Raw genomic sequence first — 15825 nt, 5'->3', positions numbered from 1 at the left:
TGTCATCTTTTGAACTCCTACTGCCTTGGCTGCAACAGAGCCAAAGAAATGGTTCTATTGTCATCAGAAACAAGACTGTGAACTGCTATTTTCTTAGAGAGCCAACAAGGCTGTGGTCCTTAGAATTCCCCCATGTAATCCAGTGATTCTATTTTTTCCATTACAAGGAGTTTTATAAACTGCAACAATTACTCACCCCAATACTTTCTGCCTGATCAGTAACATGGAAAACGTTAAGTGGGCCCAACCACACTCTGCCGGTGGGCAAGGGCGAAGAACCAAAGGCATAACCCGCCTAGTCACCAAAGGTGCTTTCTTGAGTCACCTGTAATGCTTAGTCAGTTATTCTAATTAGTTCAAATTAGAATAATAAATAGCTTATAAGAATACTTATTCTAGACTCTTCATCAACATCTGCCATTAGAGCAACCTTTTTTAAAAAAGCATTCCGATTACAGGTGACACCAGGGGCCAAGCAGCGGACACCATCTTCGCAAAGTCTTCTACATGACATGCTCTCATGGGGCCAGCTCCGGTCACAACCCCAGCTACACCCCTTTCTCGCTGTGTTACCTCTCTGAGCCTTCCCCATTTAGAAGGCAATGGCGTAAACATCCCTTATCTAGCAAGAGTCGTCAGAGATACAGGGAACGGAACCTACTACCTGAATTTTTATCCACCTACAGTCTGTCTCCCCCAAGCACAAAGTAAGCTCCAAGAGGTCAGAGGCCTGATGTACTACATTCATGGCCATCTCCCCACTTAGTTATAACTTAGTTATCTCCCCACTAACTAATACGATGCCCAGTGCAGAGGACCACAGTAAATATTTGTTGGACAAATGGTAAGTGTCTACCCGACACACAATAAACAGTCATTACTTTTCTTCGTAACTTCAGCCTACACATTTTCTCATCCTTTTGCTCTTTTCCGTCTTTAAGCCCAGACATTGTTTTCCTTAGGCTCGGGGCTCTGTCTCACCCAAGCAGCAGGAATATGGAGCACAGCTACTAAAAACTAGCATTGGACCTGTTGACTGACTACCAAACTGGCAGGAGAAACTACTAGAAGCAGGAACCGAAGTCCACCAACATCCTCAGTCCGCAGAGACGCATCCTGAGAGGAGAACTATTTTCATTAGTCACCCGGTTTTTGAAAAAATGATTCTTGCAACTACAATTTTATGTCCTCACCAAAAATATCCCAAGTGAGAGAGATGATGTGGGTAAGCCCCTTCTCATCTCTGATCCCAACTGGTTAAAGAGACAAGATGATAAGCCCAAGTAGCGGCTACTTCTGGCACATTCCATAAAATGGATTCTGGTCACTTAAAAGGGACCAAGTGGAACTGACAGCATTAAATATTTCTAAAGAATTTTTTTAAACCCAGGTATATGGAAAGTGTCTTAAATCCATCCACAAAATAATTATTGCTGCTGCAGGAAGGTTCACTCATTTCCTGGTGATCACTACACCAAAGCTCTGCATTCCCACCCAGTCTGAACACTCAAAGCCAATATTCTAGCAGATCTAGTCAACAGTGTGCAGTGCGCTCTTTCAGGGAGAGAGAATGCCCCTCTGGGCGCTGCACGCCCATCAAGTTCTTGGTGTGAATACAGGTTTCCTTCCTAATGTGAACTGTCAAGGTTAACTTCCTCCTGCAGGTTCTGCATCATCACTCAGCCAATGCAAACAGGCCCTTCTAAAAAGGGCCTGGCTCAGTCTGGAACATGCAACTCTTAATCTCAGGGTCATGAGTTCAAGCCCTACACTGGGTGTAGAGCCTACTTAAAAAAAATTTTTTTAGGGGCACCTGGGTGGCTCAGTCGGTTAAGCGTCTGCTTTCGGCTCAGGTCATGATCCCAGGGTCCTGGGATGGAGCCCCACGCAGGGCTCCCTGCTCAGTGGGGAGTCTGCTTCTCCCTCTCCCTGGGCCCCTCTCCTCTGCAACTGTGCACACTCTCTCATTCTAATCTTTAAAAAAATAATCTTTAAAAAGATGTTTTTAAAATGTTTTTACATAAGTAAATAAAATCAGCAATGGCCACATTTTTACACAACCATCTCATTCCAGGATGGGTGAACGTGCTTACTGTAGGCGCTAACAGAGGACAGGATGAAGAGGTGTCCACTGGGCACACTCCTCAAGCACTTCTTCCACTCGGCATTCACTAAAGTTCTCCCACTCACAAGCCATTACAGTCACACCATCTCAAGGCAAAAGACTGCTTTACTCCCATTTCCCTAAGCCATAAACCCACAAACCTCTTTGAGCGTGAGGACGTCTGAACAAAGTAAACATGAATGAACACGCACAGCCCTGGCAGATGACGACCTCATCTGCCCCAAACTGTCCTTGAGGGAAAAAAATGTGGCCCTTCTTTTGATGAAACTCCACAGAAATGGTATCAGGTCTGTACCTATCCTAAGTAGAAGATTAACTAATACAAAAGTAAAAGGTTCATTCATTCATTAATATTCATCACACACAAAGGTGTGCGTGCTGTCAACTGTCGGCATCCTAAAACAAAATACGGAAAGCAACAGAACATCCACTTTACATAATTGGCCTCTGAAATGCAACAGGGCTACAATTTTTTTAACTGGCCCACAAAATAATGACTGTCAAAACCAAAGTGTTAAATTCCTCTGGCAGATCTATATACAATATGGAATAAGCAGTTGGGGTTTTTTTGTTTTTGTTTTTGTTTTTATTTTTAGCATATTTTCCCTTGATCTCACCTCAAAAAAATTTATTTTTTTTTCTGGTTTTTCATATCTCTCAATACCCTAAACATGATAATTTAATGAGTAAATCAAATCATAAACAGAAAGTTCTACTGAGTAAATTATAAAGATTTCCATGTATTTTTAAATTTTCCATCAATTCTAATTTCTTTCTTAGAAATAAGTTTCCCCTACTAGGACATACATATATACAAAATTGTACAGCTTGAATATTAAATGTACTTTATTCCTTTTGAAAACTGGTCACCAGTACATGACTATTTTTGGTCAGTCTTAATACCTGATCGGACAACAGAGATAAATATTTACAGAGAAACACTAATACTTTAAAAAACCAGTCTTTGGAGGATATTTTTTAATTTGAAAATTTTTTAAGTGTTAAACCAATAGGAGTGACAGTTTTACTTTTTTTCCTTTTCTCTTTAAGTAGGCTCCACAGCCGATATGGGGCTTGAACTCATGACCCTGAGACCAAGAGGCCCACGCTTTTCTGACTGAGCCAGCCAGGTGCCCCATATGAGTAACAGCTTTAAATACAACAATCCATATTTCACAAAAAGAAGGAAGTGTTTTACTGTGAAAGCATGATCAAGATACATACTGCACTGGGTAAAATACAAAAGAAGTCCTCTTGAGACTGGAGAGATAAGATGTAGAACATGAAAAAGATAACACAAAAGTAAATGCCTCTGTGTCAAAAACTCTCATTAAAAAAAAAAAATGAATCTATTGGTTGAAGTGAAATAAGTTATCCAAAGATGCCATATCACACAGAAGTAGAAAATTTTTAAAGATCTCAAGAAACTCTATGAATGACATGGCATCACAGTCAGACATACACCAACATTTTCTGCATAAGAACATGAACATCTCTCTTCGGTCAATTTTCGTATGGTTTCCTATAATCTTGGAATCTGGGCAAACTCTTCTCAGACGTTTATCCACCTGCACAGAGAAAGTCAAGAGACAAAGCAGGCCTGGCTACAGAACTGGCGGAAGCTGGCACCAAATGAAAATTCAGGGCCTCCTGCTAACGATTTATTAAGAATTCCAAGACATCAACAACAGGGCACTGAACCACGTGTGCATTAAACCATCCGACTACAGGTCACATGCCTGGAACGCCAGCCCTGGTGACAAGTATAGACACGGGTCTAACAGAAGACCCTGACCTGATATGCTTCTAGAAGAACGCCTGGTAGGTGACAGGTGTTCACTGTGCTCTGCTTGGAAGCCAGGAGCTCAGCTCCCCAAAAGACCCATAAAAGCAAAGTACTACTTTATCTGCTCAGAAAATTGGACTAATTAAATTACAACACTAATACACATCTAGAGTTTATACCAAACACTGACAGGGAACAAAGAAACAGTGTGCACTAAATACATTTCACAATGTTTAATTAGAAAGCTAATTAAGTCAAGGCCCAGCACTTCTTAATACTACGCCCCCAAAAGATACCTCTTGTCCCAGCCGGATTATTGTCTTCAAAGAACAGGACAAGATGCTCAGGATGGAGCGGCTGGTGAGCAGTTAACCCCACGACCTCCAGTGCAGAGATCCACACCCCCCTTCCCGGCACTGAAGGACCAGCAGGCCCTTCAGGAGACTCAGTCAGTCTTCTGGTTTAGAGAAACTGGGTCACTCTGTGTATTATTTTTTAGGTCCAATATGTGACATCGCTTCTGGGATTCCTCAGGTCCTGTCTGCACGGCTTTCCCCCCTTTCAAACCTCCTGGCTCCATTCTTACCCCCTAGTTCCTTTAGGCCACCTGATCGCTCCTGATTTTAGAAAAAGGCGGAGGGGAGGCAGGGTGCCTGGGTGGCTCAGTCAGTTAAGCGTCTGCCTTCATCTCAGGTCATGATCCCGGGGTCCTAGGATCGAGCCCCACATCAGGCTCTCTGCTCAGTGGGGAGCCTGCTTCTCCCTCTCCCTCTGCTGCCACTCTGCCTGCTTGTGCTCCCTCTCTGTCAAATAAATAAATAATATATTTAAAAAGTGGGGGGGAGAGCCCAGTATGGCTTAATACTGAGTGAGAAGAGAAGTTTAAGGAATTCAAAGAGAGAAAATTCCGACCCAGCCTTCCATACAAGCCAGGGCCTGTTCGTTACCGTAACCTGGAAGATTCGGCCTTTTACACTCTTGGCATTATTATAGGCAAACCTCATTTTACTGCACCCTGCTTTCCTGCACTCTGTAGATACTATGTTTTTCAAATTGAGCGTCTGTAGCAACCGTCCATCGAACAAGTCTACTGGCACCGTTTTTCCAACAGCATTTGCTCACTTTGTGTCTCTGCGTCACATTCTGGTAGTTTGTACAATAGTTCAAACTTTCTCACCGTTATTATATTTGCTATGGTGATCTGTGATCGGGGATTACGACTCACTGAAAGCTCAAATGATGGTTTGCGTGTTTTAGCAATAGTTTTAAATTAAGGTATATATATTTTATGCTATATTTATATGCCTATAGATATACATATTTTTATAAAAATATACATACTTTTAATGCTACTGCACACTTAAAGGACTACAGTGTAGTGTATACACGCTTTTACATGCACTGGGAGACAAATTTGTTTGACTGGCTTTATTCTGATACACGCTCTGTTCAGTATCGCTTATACTGCAGTGGTCTGGAATAAAAACTGCAGTATCTCCAAGGTGTGCTGTGCATGCAAGGAAGTTTCTAGATATTGTACGGGCAGCCACTAAAATTCTAATTTTGTACAATTCAATCTTACGTATGTCCCAGGAATCCACCCTGCCAGGGCACTGTGCTGGGAAATTTACATGTCGCTGCAAGTGTTCTGAAGAACAATGTCACGAGACAGGTGTTCCTACCCCCAGTTTTACAAGCTGAAGAAACTGAGGCTCAGAAAGTATTTTGCTCGGGGTCCTCCAAATGGCTGGTTTGCTTAAAACTCACATTTATCTGACTCTAGTTACAACTGCCTATCTTTACCTAAATTATATCCCTTAATGTACTAACAACAAAAAACAATCTCGCCTGTGTCTCTCAGTTGGTTAAGCAGCCAACTATTGGTTTTGGCTCAAGTCATCTCAGGGTCATGAGATCGAGCCCCAGGCCAAGCTCCCTGCTCTGTGTGGGATTCTCTCTCCCTTTCTCTCTGCCTCTCCAGCTCATGCTTGCGCGCACGCGCTCTCTCTCTCAAAATAAATAAATAGATCTTAAAACAAAACAAAAAAAACCCCTACAACACAAGAACTGGGACTCACAAAAAGGCACCCTGTATTCAATTCATGCATTCAGCAAATATTTTCTATTTAAAGATTTTACTTATTTATTTGAGAGAGAGAGACAGAGAGAGTGCATGAGCAGGGGGAGAGAAAAAGCAGACGTCCCCCTGCTGAGCGGGGAACCCGATGCCAGGCTTGGATCCCAGGATCCTGAGATCAAGACCTGACCCAGGAGCCGAAGTCAGACACTTAACCGACTGAGCCACCCAGGAGCCCCTCAACAAATACTTACTGTGGGCCACTGTGCGCCAAGCCCTGTGCTACGAGCTGGGTAAGAAACAGTGAGCGAGGACGGTGAGGAGCTTGCGTCACACCAGCTGGTACATTACCCGCACAGACAATTCCAATGCAGTGTGACTGGCACAGGATAGGGGAAGCGATTTAATGAAACATCTTTCCATTTTCTCTACTTCTCCCCGGCCACCCATCTTTCAGCTTCCGCCCATACTGGGGTGGTTTAGGGGACATCTCTGTCTGGGCCTGATACACCCTAAAACCTCTGAGATCAGAAATACCGACCCTATCAGATTTTTTCACCATCTCCAATTTTTCCTCAGTGGTTCCAGTAATTTCCACAATTAACTTCAAAAGAATGAATGTTAACTGAGTTTGCTCAGAGTAAGAGATAACTGAAACACTGACCCTCACCACAGACTTTTTTCAATGTCCAAACTCCTGAGCATCTTTATGGACTAACTCGATCCTCCTGGAAGAAACAGTCAGCATGACCTGCTCCCCCCCCCCACAGAACTAACTCCCTTTGCTTAACCATCTGGGGCAGCACCTGCACTCCAGCTGCCTGTGCCTGGTCTCTCCACTGGACTATGAGTTCACTGAAGGCAAAGACCAGGTCTTTTTTTTTTTTTAAAGATTTTACCCATTTATTTGACCGTCAGAAATCACAAGTAGGCAGAGAGGCAGGCAGAGAGAGGGGGGAAGCAGGCTCCCCACTGAGCAGGGAGCCCGATGCAGGGCTCGATCCCAGGACCTGAGCTGAAGGCAGAGGCTTTAACCCACTGAGCCACCCAGGCGCCCCCAGGTCTTACTCGTAGTAGGGATGGTAAGCTGTGTGCCCCTCAGTACCCAGCACAGAGTATACATCCTACCTATACTTGTTCGAAGTAAACAGAATTGGTAATATTTGCCATCTACATATTTACCACTCCTTTTTTTATTAAAGCTTTTAAAAATTAACTATAATATGATCTAGTGTTCTTCTGATTATAGTTCAAAATTTCTTTGCAACATTCTTCAGGCCCCAAACACCCTGCTAGGAACAATATACAAAATGTATCTCTATGCCTTTCCTTCCTACTTCAGGAAGAAGGGAGCAGAGGAAACACGAAGTATCTACTGACTGAGGAAAGGCATTGGTGATTGTAACAGAGAATGGTAAAAGGCAAATTTTGAAAGACGTGCTATGCTCGCCAAGTACTCTCTCCCCACTTCTTTTTTTTTTTTTTTTAAGATTTTATTTATTTATTTGACAGACAGAGAGATCACAAGTAGGCAGAGAGGCAGGCAGAGAGAGAGGAGGAAGCAGACTCCCCACCTAGCAGAAAGCCCGACACGGGACTCGATCCCAGGACCCTGAGACCATGACCTGAGCCAAAGGCAGTGGCTCAACCCACTGAGCCACCCAGACGCCCCTCTCCCCACTTCTTAAATCCACGCTTCTACCATTTTCTGAGGATTCCTCGGCCTCTCCCTGGAGCCTGTCCCTCACCCCTCAGTTATCTACCCGCTCCTCCCGTTCTCCCTTGAACCACTTCTGGTCAGCCGTGAAGCTGGCCTTGTTGAAGTCCGCATCACCAAGCCCTATCATCAAGGCCTAGTGCTCCTCTAACTTATTTTACTGAACATTAAACAGAGTTGAACATTCCCCTCTGGCATGAAACACTTTCTTCTAGATGCCCAGACTCCATGACCTCTTGACCTTCCTCCTACCTTAGCGGCTGTCCCTCAGCAGTCCTTCTCTGGGTCCTGTTATCTCCTCCCCACCTCCACCCGCTGGAGCAGCTCAAGACTCCGGAGTCTCACTTCCTCTCTTCTCTATTTATGCTCACTTCCTATGCAATCGGTCCATTCTCCTGATTTTTAAAATTTTTTTTTGAAGATTTATTTCTGTATTTGGGAGAGAGAAAGCACAAGCAGAAGAGGAAGAAGGAAAGGGAGAGAGAATGTAATCTAAGAGAGATCTCCCTGCCGAGTGTGGAGCCCAATGTGGGGCTCCATCTCACGACCCCGAGATCATGACCTGAGACAAAACCGAGAGTCAGCAACTTAACCGACTACACCACCCAGATGCCCCCATTCTCATGATTTTACAAATACTGACACATCCCGATCGGTATCCCAGCCCCAACCTCCTCCTTGAGCTGCAAACCCAACACCTATCAACAACCTACTTAACATCTCCATGCGGAGAATTGCTAAGCAATATAGTCATCATACGACTGAAACATAACTTAGTTTCTTCTTCCAGTCTTCTTTCAATATTCCTCATTGCAGTAGGTGACAACTCCATTCTTCAAGCTGTGTAGGCTTAAACTCTTGATATGACTGTGGTAGAGCCTGCTAGCTGCCTCCTTGTTACAAAGTCAGCCACCATTTGGTTGGGGCCATGTGACTAAGTTCTGGCCAAGAAGGTGTAAGCAATGATGTGTGACACTTTCTGATCATGTCCTTAAGGGACAGGAACATGTCCTCCCCTCGCCTTTAGTCCCCGAGTACTGGAACACAGATGCGTGAGCAGGTGCTGGAGCTGCCATATTCGACTACAAGCTACATGCCTCACACTGGGGATGAGAGCACAAAACGGAATGAGTCTGGCTCCCTAGGAATCGTGAAATTACTAAGCCAGCTCTCAACCACCTACTCAGATTTTTACTTGAAAGAAAAATAAGCTTCTACCTTGTTTAAGCCATTATTGTGTTGGATCCCTAGGCTGCAGCAGCCGAGCCAGTGTCTTAACAAATGCACAGAATTTGGAATCTGGAAGTAGACAACCTAAATAGACTACAATTATGTGGCAGTGCCGTGGGGGTCAGCATGGGCACAGATATCGCAGGACAGAAGGTTGGTGACCCTTGTTAGGCCACAACAAAATATTTGGTAAAACCCGTGACATCTTCCAAAATTGGCTGCATGCCAACATGGCCTGTAATTCTAGGGGAACTGGTTGAACAATTCAGAATTTGGGAGCTAACTGGCTTCCTGCCACTTTTTGAAGCAAGAAGTCCCATGAGAGTGAGACAGATTCAAGCTACAACCTGCCGATTTGCATGCAGAGATAACGGGGAATACAGGTCTGCCTAAGGCATGTCCATTGCCTACTGTCCAAACCAACTCAGAGTCTGAAAATTTGGAGGCTAAAAAGGGTTGATAAAGCCAACTCCTTCCGCATCCAGCAAGAAAGAAGCTAGAGAAACTGTTCATCCCCGGAAGGGGATCTCCTCCAATGACACGTCCCCAGAGGAAAACATACTGAAAAACCACCACAAAGGGCAAGGGACAAGGGAGTTCCTCCAAGAGAGCAGCAGACCAAGGACTGCCAAATGAGCAGTCAGGAATTCCTACCACTGCCAAGGCAGGAACTAATGATGCCACAACATGGCCTGGCAGGAGCTAATGATGACTAAGGACCAGTGAAGGGTCTGTACTCCCCATTCTTCCCTCGCCCAAACCAGAGTTCTAGCTCCATTATCCTATCCTACCGAATTCCAGTACAGGAGGCAGGGGGCAGTGTTAGGGGGACACCAGTAGGTACCTTGTATTTCAGTCTAAAGCTTCCTAGGTTGTGTATCAATCAGCCAGATTCCAGGCTCTGAGGCTGACTGAGGGCTGTCTCCTTTGGAAAGGTGCACAGTGTGTTCTAGATTTGGGAAGAAAGGTCTGGAAAGAAAGGCCTAGACTGTCCTCCCTTTCTAACATAAAAGAACGTTTTGGTGAACATGTGGCTACCCAGGGGAACCTGTACTTTTCAGCATCTCAGCAAGGAGCTGTGGCCACATGCCTTGGGTTCTGCCTGTATTTTTCATTAGCCAACGGGTGGCTTCCAAGTTGTGCCATTCAAGCGGAGGAATATGATGTCTCCCCCTCTCCTCTCTTCCCTCCTGCTAGAATGCAGACATGGAGAGCCCAAAAGATGGAAGCCGTATGTTAGGCAAGTTGGAACAATGAGACAGAAGGCACCTGGGCCCCTAATGAACACAAAGCTGCCTCAGCAGCCCCAGCCCCCATTTAGGGAGAAATAAACCTCGATCTGGCATAAGCAGCCGCGACTGCAGGTCCGCCCAGTGACATCCAGACCACTGGCTACTGCCATTCTCGACTCCACTCTTCCAAGCCACTGCCCCACCATCCCCCGGTGCGACGGGCTCCCGCCACCACCTGACCAGCCGCTCTCTGACCCTTTGTTATTTCTTCACACGAACCCTACCCTGGGACTCCCGGGACCGCCTCCTTCCTGCTCTCCCTCTTTCCCCTTTTGGCCATGCACTGCACAGCATATGATCCTTTTAAAACATAAATCAGAATGGGGCGCCGGGCTAGGACAGTCAGTGGAGCATACGACTCTTGATCTTACGGTCTGGAGTTCAAGCCCCACACTGGACATAGGGATTTAGTTTTAAAATTTTAAATAAATACAGTAAAAAAAAGATCAATCAGAACTTAAGACTTATGAAGGCAGGGTTTCTGCCTGAACTTTTCATTGGTATACCCTCATAGTCTAGAATAAGACTGGACATATATTTCACCAAATTTAAGATGTCAGTGATTGGGGCACCTGGGTGGCTCAGTGGGTTAAGCCTCTGCCTTCGGCTCTGGTCATGATCCCAAGGTCCTGGGATCGAGCCCTGCATCGGGCTCTCTGCTAGGCAGGGAGCCTGCTTCCTCCTCTCTGCCTGCTTCTCTGCCTACTTGTGATCTCTCTCTCTGTCAAATAAATAAATAAAATCTTTAAAAAAAAAAAAAAGATGTCAGTGATTATAATAAGCTGCACTGTTATTTTTTGCACTGCCAAGGAAAAAAAGTGCTGCCCATTAAACCATAATGAAATGGCTTAGCAACAGATCAGGACAGAGTTGTAAACAGTTATACCAGTCTCCGGTTGCTATTTCTCTCTGAGGAACACGGAGTGTCTGTGATCTTGAGCCGCGCTGCCTAGGTAGGAAAGGCAATCCTTCCAGCTGTATGTTCAATTTCAAAATGTCGCCCGGCTTCATAAAAGTACAGACTGCTGCCTTTCTAAAGCTCCCTAATACATTTCGTTCATGCTTTGCAATAAAAGATGGAATCATGGTCATTCCTCCAACCACAAACATTTTCTTTACTAGTATCATACTGACAGCGCACTGCGGCCAACGATCCTCCTGCATACAAAGTAACATTTGCTTTTTCATCACTGCTGATCAAGGTGTGATTTGGGGGAAGGCAATTGCGATGGCAACTAAATTTAACACCCACGGCACCGCCACTGGACTGAAGGGGCAGTAGTATAAACAGGTAGAACCAGGTGTGCACACAAACAGGAAATGACAAATGTGTCAGACCTGCCGCCTGGCCAACAGTGATGATACCATTGTAACAAGCACCCGAATGTCAACAGGTGTTAAAACGCGAAGGAAAAAAGGGGTGGGGAAGGGCATCTCACAACTGAACCCCAGTTAGAAGAACTCGGAGTTTTGCCCAACGAATGACTGACTGACTCCTCCTGCTCCTGTGTCCTGGCTCAGCGGCCTCCAAGCACACCATGCCTCCTTGCTGTTCCCTGAGCAGACCAAGGATGGGCCCTGTCTCCTGCTGTTCCTTGTACCTGGGAAACTCCTCCCCTCAGATGGCTCCCTGTTATCCCTGCATTTTCTATTCAAAAGCCACCTCCTGGGGCACCTGGGTGGCTCAGTTGGTTCAGCATCCGACTCTTGATTTCAGCTCAGGTCATGATCCCATCCTGGGATGGAGCCCTGTGCTGGGTTCCACGCTCAGAATCTGCTTGGGATTCTCTCCCTCCCTTTGCCCCTCCCCCTGCTCATCCCCCTCCAATATATAAATACAACCCCTCTCTCTCTCCAATATATAAATACAGCCTTGAAAAAAAAAAACAACTAAAAAAAGCCACCTCCTCAAACTGTACACTCTCCATGTCCGCATTACTCTCCACCCCTTTTGCTAATCTGGTTTTTCTTGGTAGTCTTAGCGCCACATGACATTCCAAGGGTACATGTTTGTTTATGTTTCCTCCCACCGAAACGAAGCGCCATGTGAACAGGCTCCTGCAGCAGCTGACACGCAGCAAGTAAACAGCAAATGCAGTTCAATGAGCTGCTTATGGGAAGACACGTCCACTTACACGTAGTCTAAACACCATGTGAACAAACACAGTCTGCACCAAGCAAAGGTCTGAGACCCAAGGGCCTCTCGTCACAAGTCTTTCTGTCTTCTTCCCCTACAAGATAGGGGGCCATATGATGAGCTCCATTTTTAGCAATAACTGGGGCTTCCACTTCCCATCTCAAAAGGAACAGTTAAAATGCTATAAATATCATAAACTTGCTTAGATTATTTGTTTTCAGGTAGTTTAGTGAGGGGATTAAGAACTCTGGAATCAAAGGTGCCTGGGCAGCTCAGTCGGTTAAGCATCTGCCTTCAGCTCAGGTCATGATCTCAAGGTCCTGGGATTGAGTCCCCTATCGGCTCCCCGCTCAGCAGGGAGTCTGCTCCTCCCCCTCTCTCTGTGATCCCTCTTGCTCTTGTTCTCTCTCAAATAAATTGATGAAAAAAAAAAAGAGAGAGAGAACTCTGGAATCAAACTCTGGATTAGAATCCAGAATCCACTTCCTAGTTGTGCATCTTTTAGCAAGTTAGTTAATTTCTACCAGCCTTAATCTTCTTATCTGTAAAGTGGGGTGATATTACCAACCCTGCTGAGCAAGTTAAATGCTTAGCACATATTGAACGCTCAGGGAATGTTAGCTGGTATCATAATCATTCACTGTCTCTTGGCTAAGGCAGACGGAACGGGAGAAGAACGGACGTGGGGCTACATTCCCCTTTCCTCCCAGGCTACGGTAAGAAACCTAGTCACAGAGTGGCAGCAAGTACCTACTGCGAAAAAAGTGAGCTTAAGTTCTGAGGCCTGTTACAGAAAAAGAAAAGGTCACAGAGATGGAGGGGTCAGAGTGGAAAGGCCAGGGGTGGGGGTCTCTATGTTGGCTCCACTTTCAATGTTCCAAAAATCTGCTTATTCTTTGTCTGGAATTCCTCATTCTCCCTCAATCCGTTCTTCTCTCAAGCTAGAAACCCAAGGAATCATCTTTTTCCCTCCTCCCCGAGCTCCACCTCCCTTTCATCAAGAAGTGGGTTAACTCAGATCCTCAGTCTTTCTGCTGTCTGCCTTCCTCCGTCCCCACCGCCAATGCCTTCCTTCGACTCGACTGCTCGCTTTAGAGGACAACACAAGCCCCTCATCTGGCTCCGGGCCTGCAGCCGCCTTCTTCCAACCTTCTTCCGACCCACGGTTACACCTTGCCAGTCACCTTCTAACCCCTTCACATTCCTCAGAGGCTTCTTACGGTCCTAATGACAAAGTGCAAACTCCTAAGTACTTCTGAGACCCTCTGAGATCTGGTGTCTGCCTACCTGCAGCCACTCCCCTAGCAAAATCCTGCCTCCAGGCCCTCATTCGTTTTCCTGGGCTGCCCCCTCTCACAGCCACTTCCAAGAGCCTGGCGATTGCTCAGCATTGCTTTTTCTTGAAAGTCTCCATTATAGCCAGCACTGCCCCACCAGGGGTCCCTTCCTGTTTTTCTTACTGTCTTGTGCATCCTTCCACAAAAGCACTTAGTACCCTACAACATAACTGTTGGACTTCCTACCTATCTCGACCTCTACCACACCTCCCGGTTAAACTACAATTTGTGAGAAAAAGGACTTTCTCCTCACCTACCTAACACATCACTGGGGATACACAACATCCTTAGGGGAAAAAAAGAGTTCGTTGAGTGAACAATTTTGGAGGGGGCCTGGTGAAGGGTTAATACCGAAAAGACTATAAATTCGATCACATCATGAATGTATTCACGAGAAACAACACTCCTAGGGAAAAACTATGTAGATCAAGCATGTTAGTAGGACATGTACATGGAAGCTGCAGTGAATTTACTGGCAGTTGTTAAGCAATAAAATGTAGCAAAAAGAGTTTTTAGATCAGGCACAAGATCTAATTTTGAGATGAGGTTTGAATTCCAGCTCAACCAATTCTATGCCAAAAAACTATGGACAAGTCAGTTAACCTAAATCTCACTTGCCTCATCTATAAAACAAGGAAAATTCAAAGATCTTCTTGGTCACACTGTTGTACGGAATGAGACAATGGTTGTAGAGTGGCTGGCCCTGAGCAGGTTTCTGAGGCTGTTAAGAAATGCCACTCCTGTTCCACTTAAAGAACACGGCTAAAAAGTGCAAGGTCACATATTCTGCACTTGGGAAGGAAGACTTACCACTCTTCTAAAACCTTGACCACACCCTAACTATCCAGCCAGCCATCTTGAAGATGAACTAGGCCATAAAGAAGATTTAGCCCAAAAAATTAAAAAAGGGAAAAAGAAAGAAAGAAGAGGAAAGAGGAAAAAGCAAATCATTTCCATGCAATTTCATCACCACAGCTGAAAAACAGTTTAAAATACCTGTCCTGCCCTACTCATAGCATCATTTCGGTAGGGAGAACACATGAGTAGGCCACAGACGGAATGTCATGTACATAATGAAGCCTTGGAATGTGGGTTCCTGAAGAGAATGAACTTAGTCATGGATCTGCTCCCCAGAGCAAGGAACTCACTGTAAAGTGCCACATAAATAACAAGCACCAAGGAACTTAAAGAACTACTCTACACAAGATTAGAGAAGTGTAAGAATTTCAGGTGATCTATGAGAGGGACCCATCATCTAAAATCCTCTAAAGCTACCAGTCTGGTTTGGACCCACCTCTGTTTTGCAGGGAGTGTATCTGCAGACGTTTTCATTTTGTTTGAATATAAAACTCTCCCTTACCTAATTGCCTAATTTAGATCGAAAGATCACTGTCTTACCTGTTTTCACCCTGAGATGTACTTTTGAATTTTCAGCAAGAGAAATGTCTTATTTTCTAACCAAATGAATGCCACCTACCGTATCTGTGACACAGTTTCCACCAAGAGAGTCACAATACAAAGGCAAAACCTCTGGAAATGTCTTTGTTGAGAACCGTTCACTCAATTCCAGAATTAAGGAAATGACTTAAAAACAAAAGCAAAAACAAACAATTTGTTCTAGGTTCAGCTGAGGCTGAATTACCAATTATTGAACTGTTCCTCTTTGTTCAGGCCATGTAATAGTTGAAAGTAATTTTATGTTGATCTAATACTAGTGAATTTAATTTTTCACATTGATTTCACTATTCCGTTGACCTTGAAAATCTCCTCCACAATGATTACATTTGTTCCTATACAGTCACAAAAAAGTTACAACTCCAAGACTGGTTAAAGTGAAGTGCCACAGTGTAGACTATGCAGTATCTTTAACTGGTCTCTACGCTTTGTTTGTCTGAAGATTTCTTGGTATGAAAAACCTCTGAACCAGCAGCAACTTTGAGAACGTTGAGAAAAATAAATAGTTTCTGGAAGCAAAGGGCTACTAAAAAACAGAAGCTCTTTGCCTTAATTTACCCATTAGAATTACTATTGAAGAAGGGGGGAGCAGATTTTTTAAAATTACCTAAAACAAAGTGCCTTTAAGGAGATCTCTTGAGAATTCCTACCGGAATGAAAGAAACTGTT

General features: G+C 44.7%; 1 protein-coding gene across 2 annotated transcripts in view; it reads right to left on the bottom strand.

Moving 5' to 3' along the window:
- The window catches only part of UBE4B (ubiquitination factor E4B), a 120212-nt gene that overhangs the window by 102412 nt on the left and 1975 nt on the right, over positions 1 to 15825 (bottom strand). The gene's annotated exons all lie outside the window — the stretch shown is intronic.

The sequence above is a fragment of the Mustela nigripes genome, chromosome 14 (genome assembly GCF_022355385.1).
Source record: "Mustela nigripes isolate SB6536 chromosome 14, MUSNIG.SB6536, whole genome shotgun sequence".
Lineage (NCBI taxonomy): Eukaryota > Metazoa > Chordata > Mammalia > Carnivora > Mustelidae > Mustela > Mustela nigripes.
Note: the sequence above shows the minus strand (reverse complement) of the source record. Positions and strands in the feature narration are given on the sequence as shown.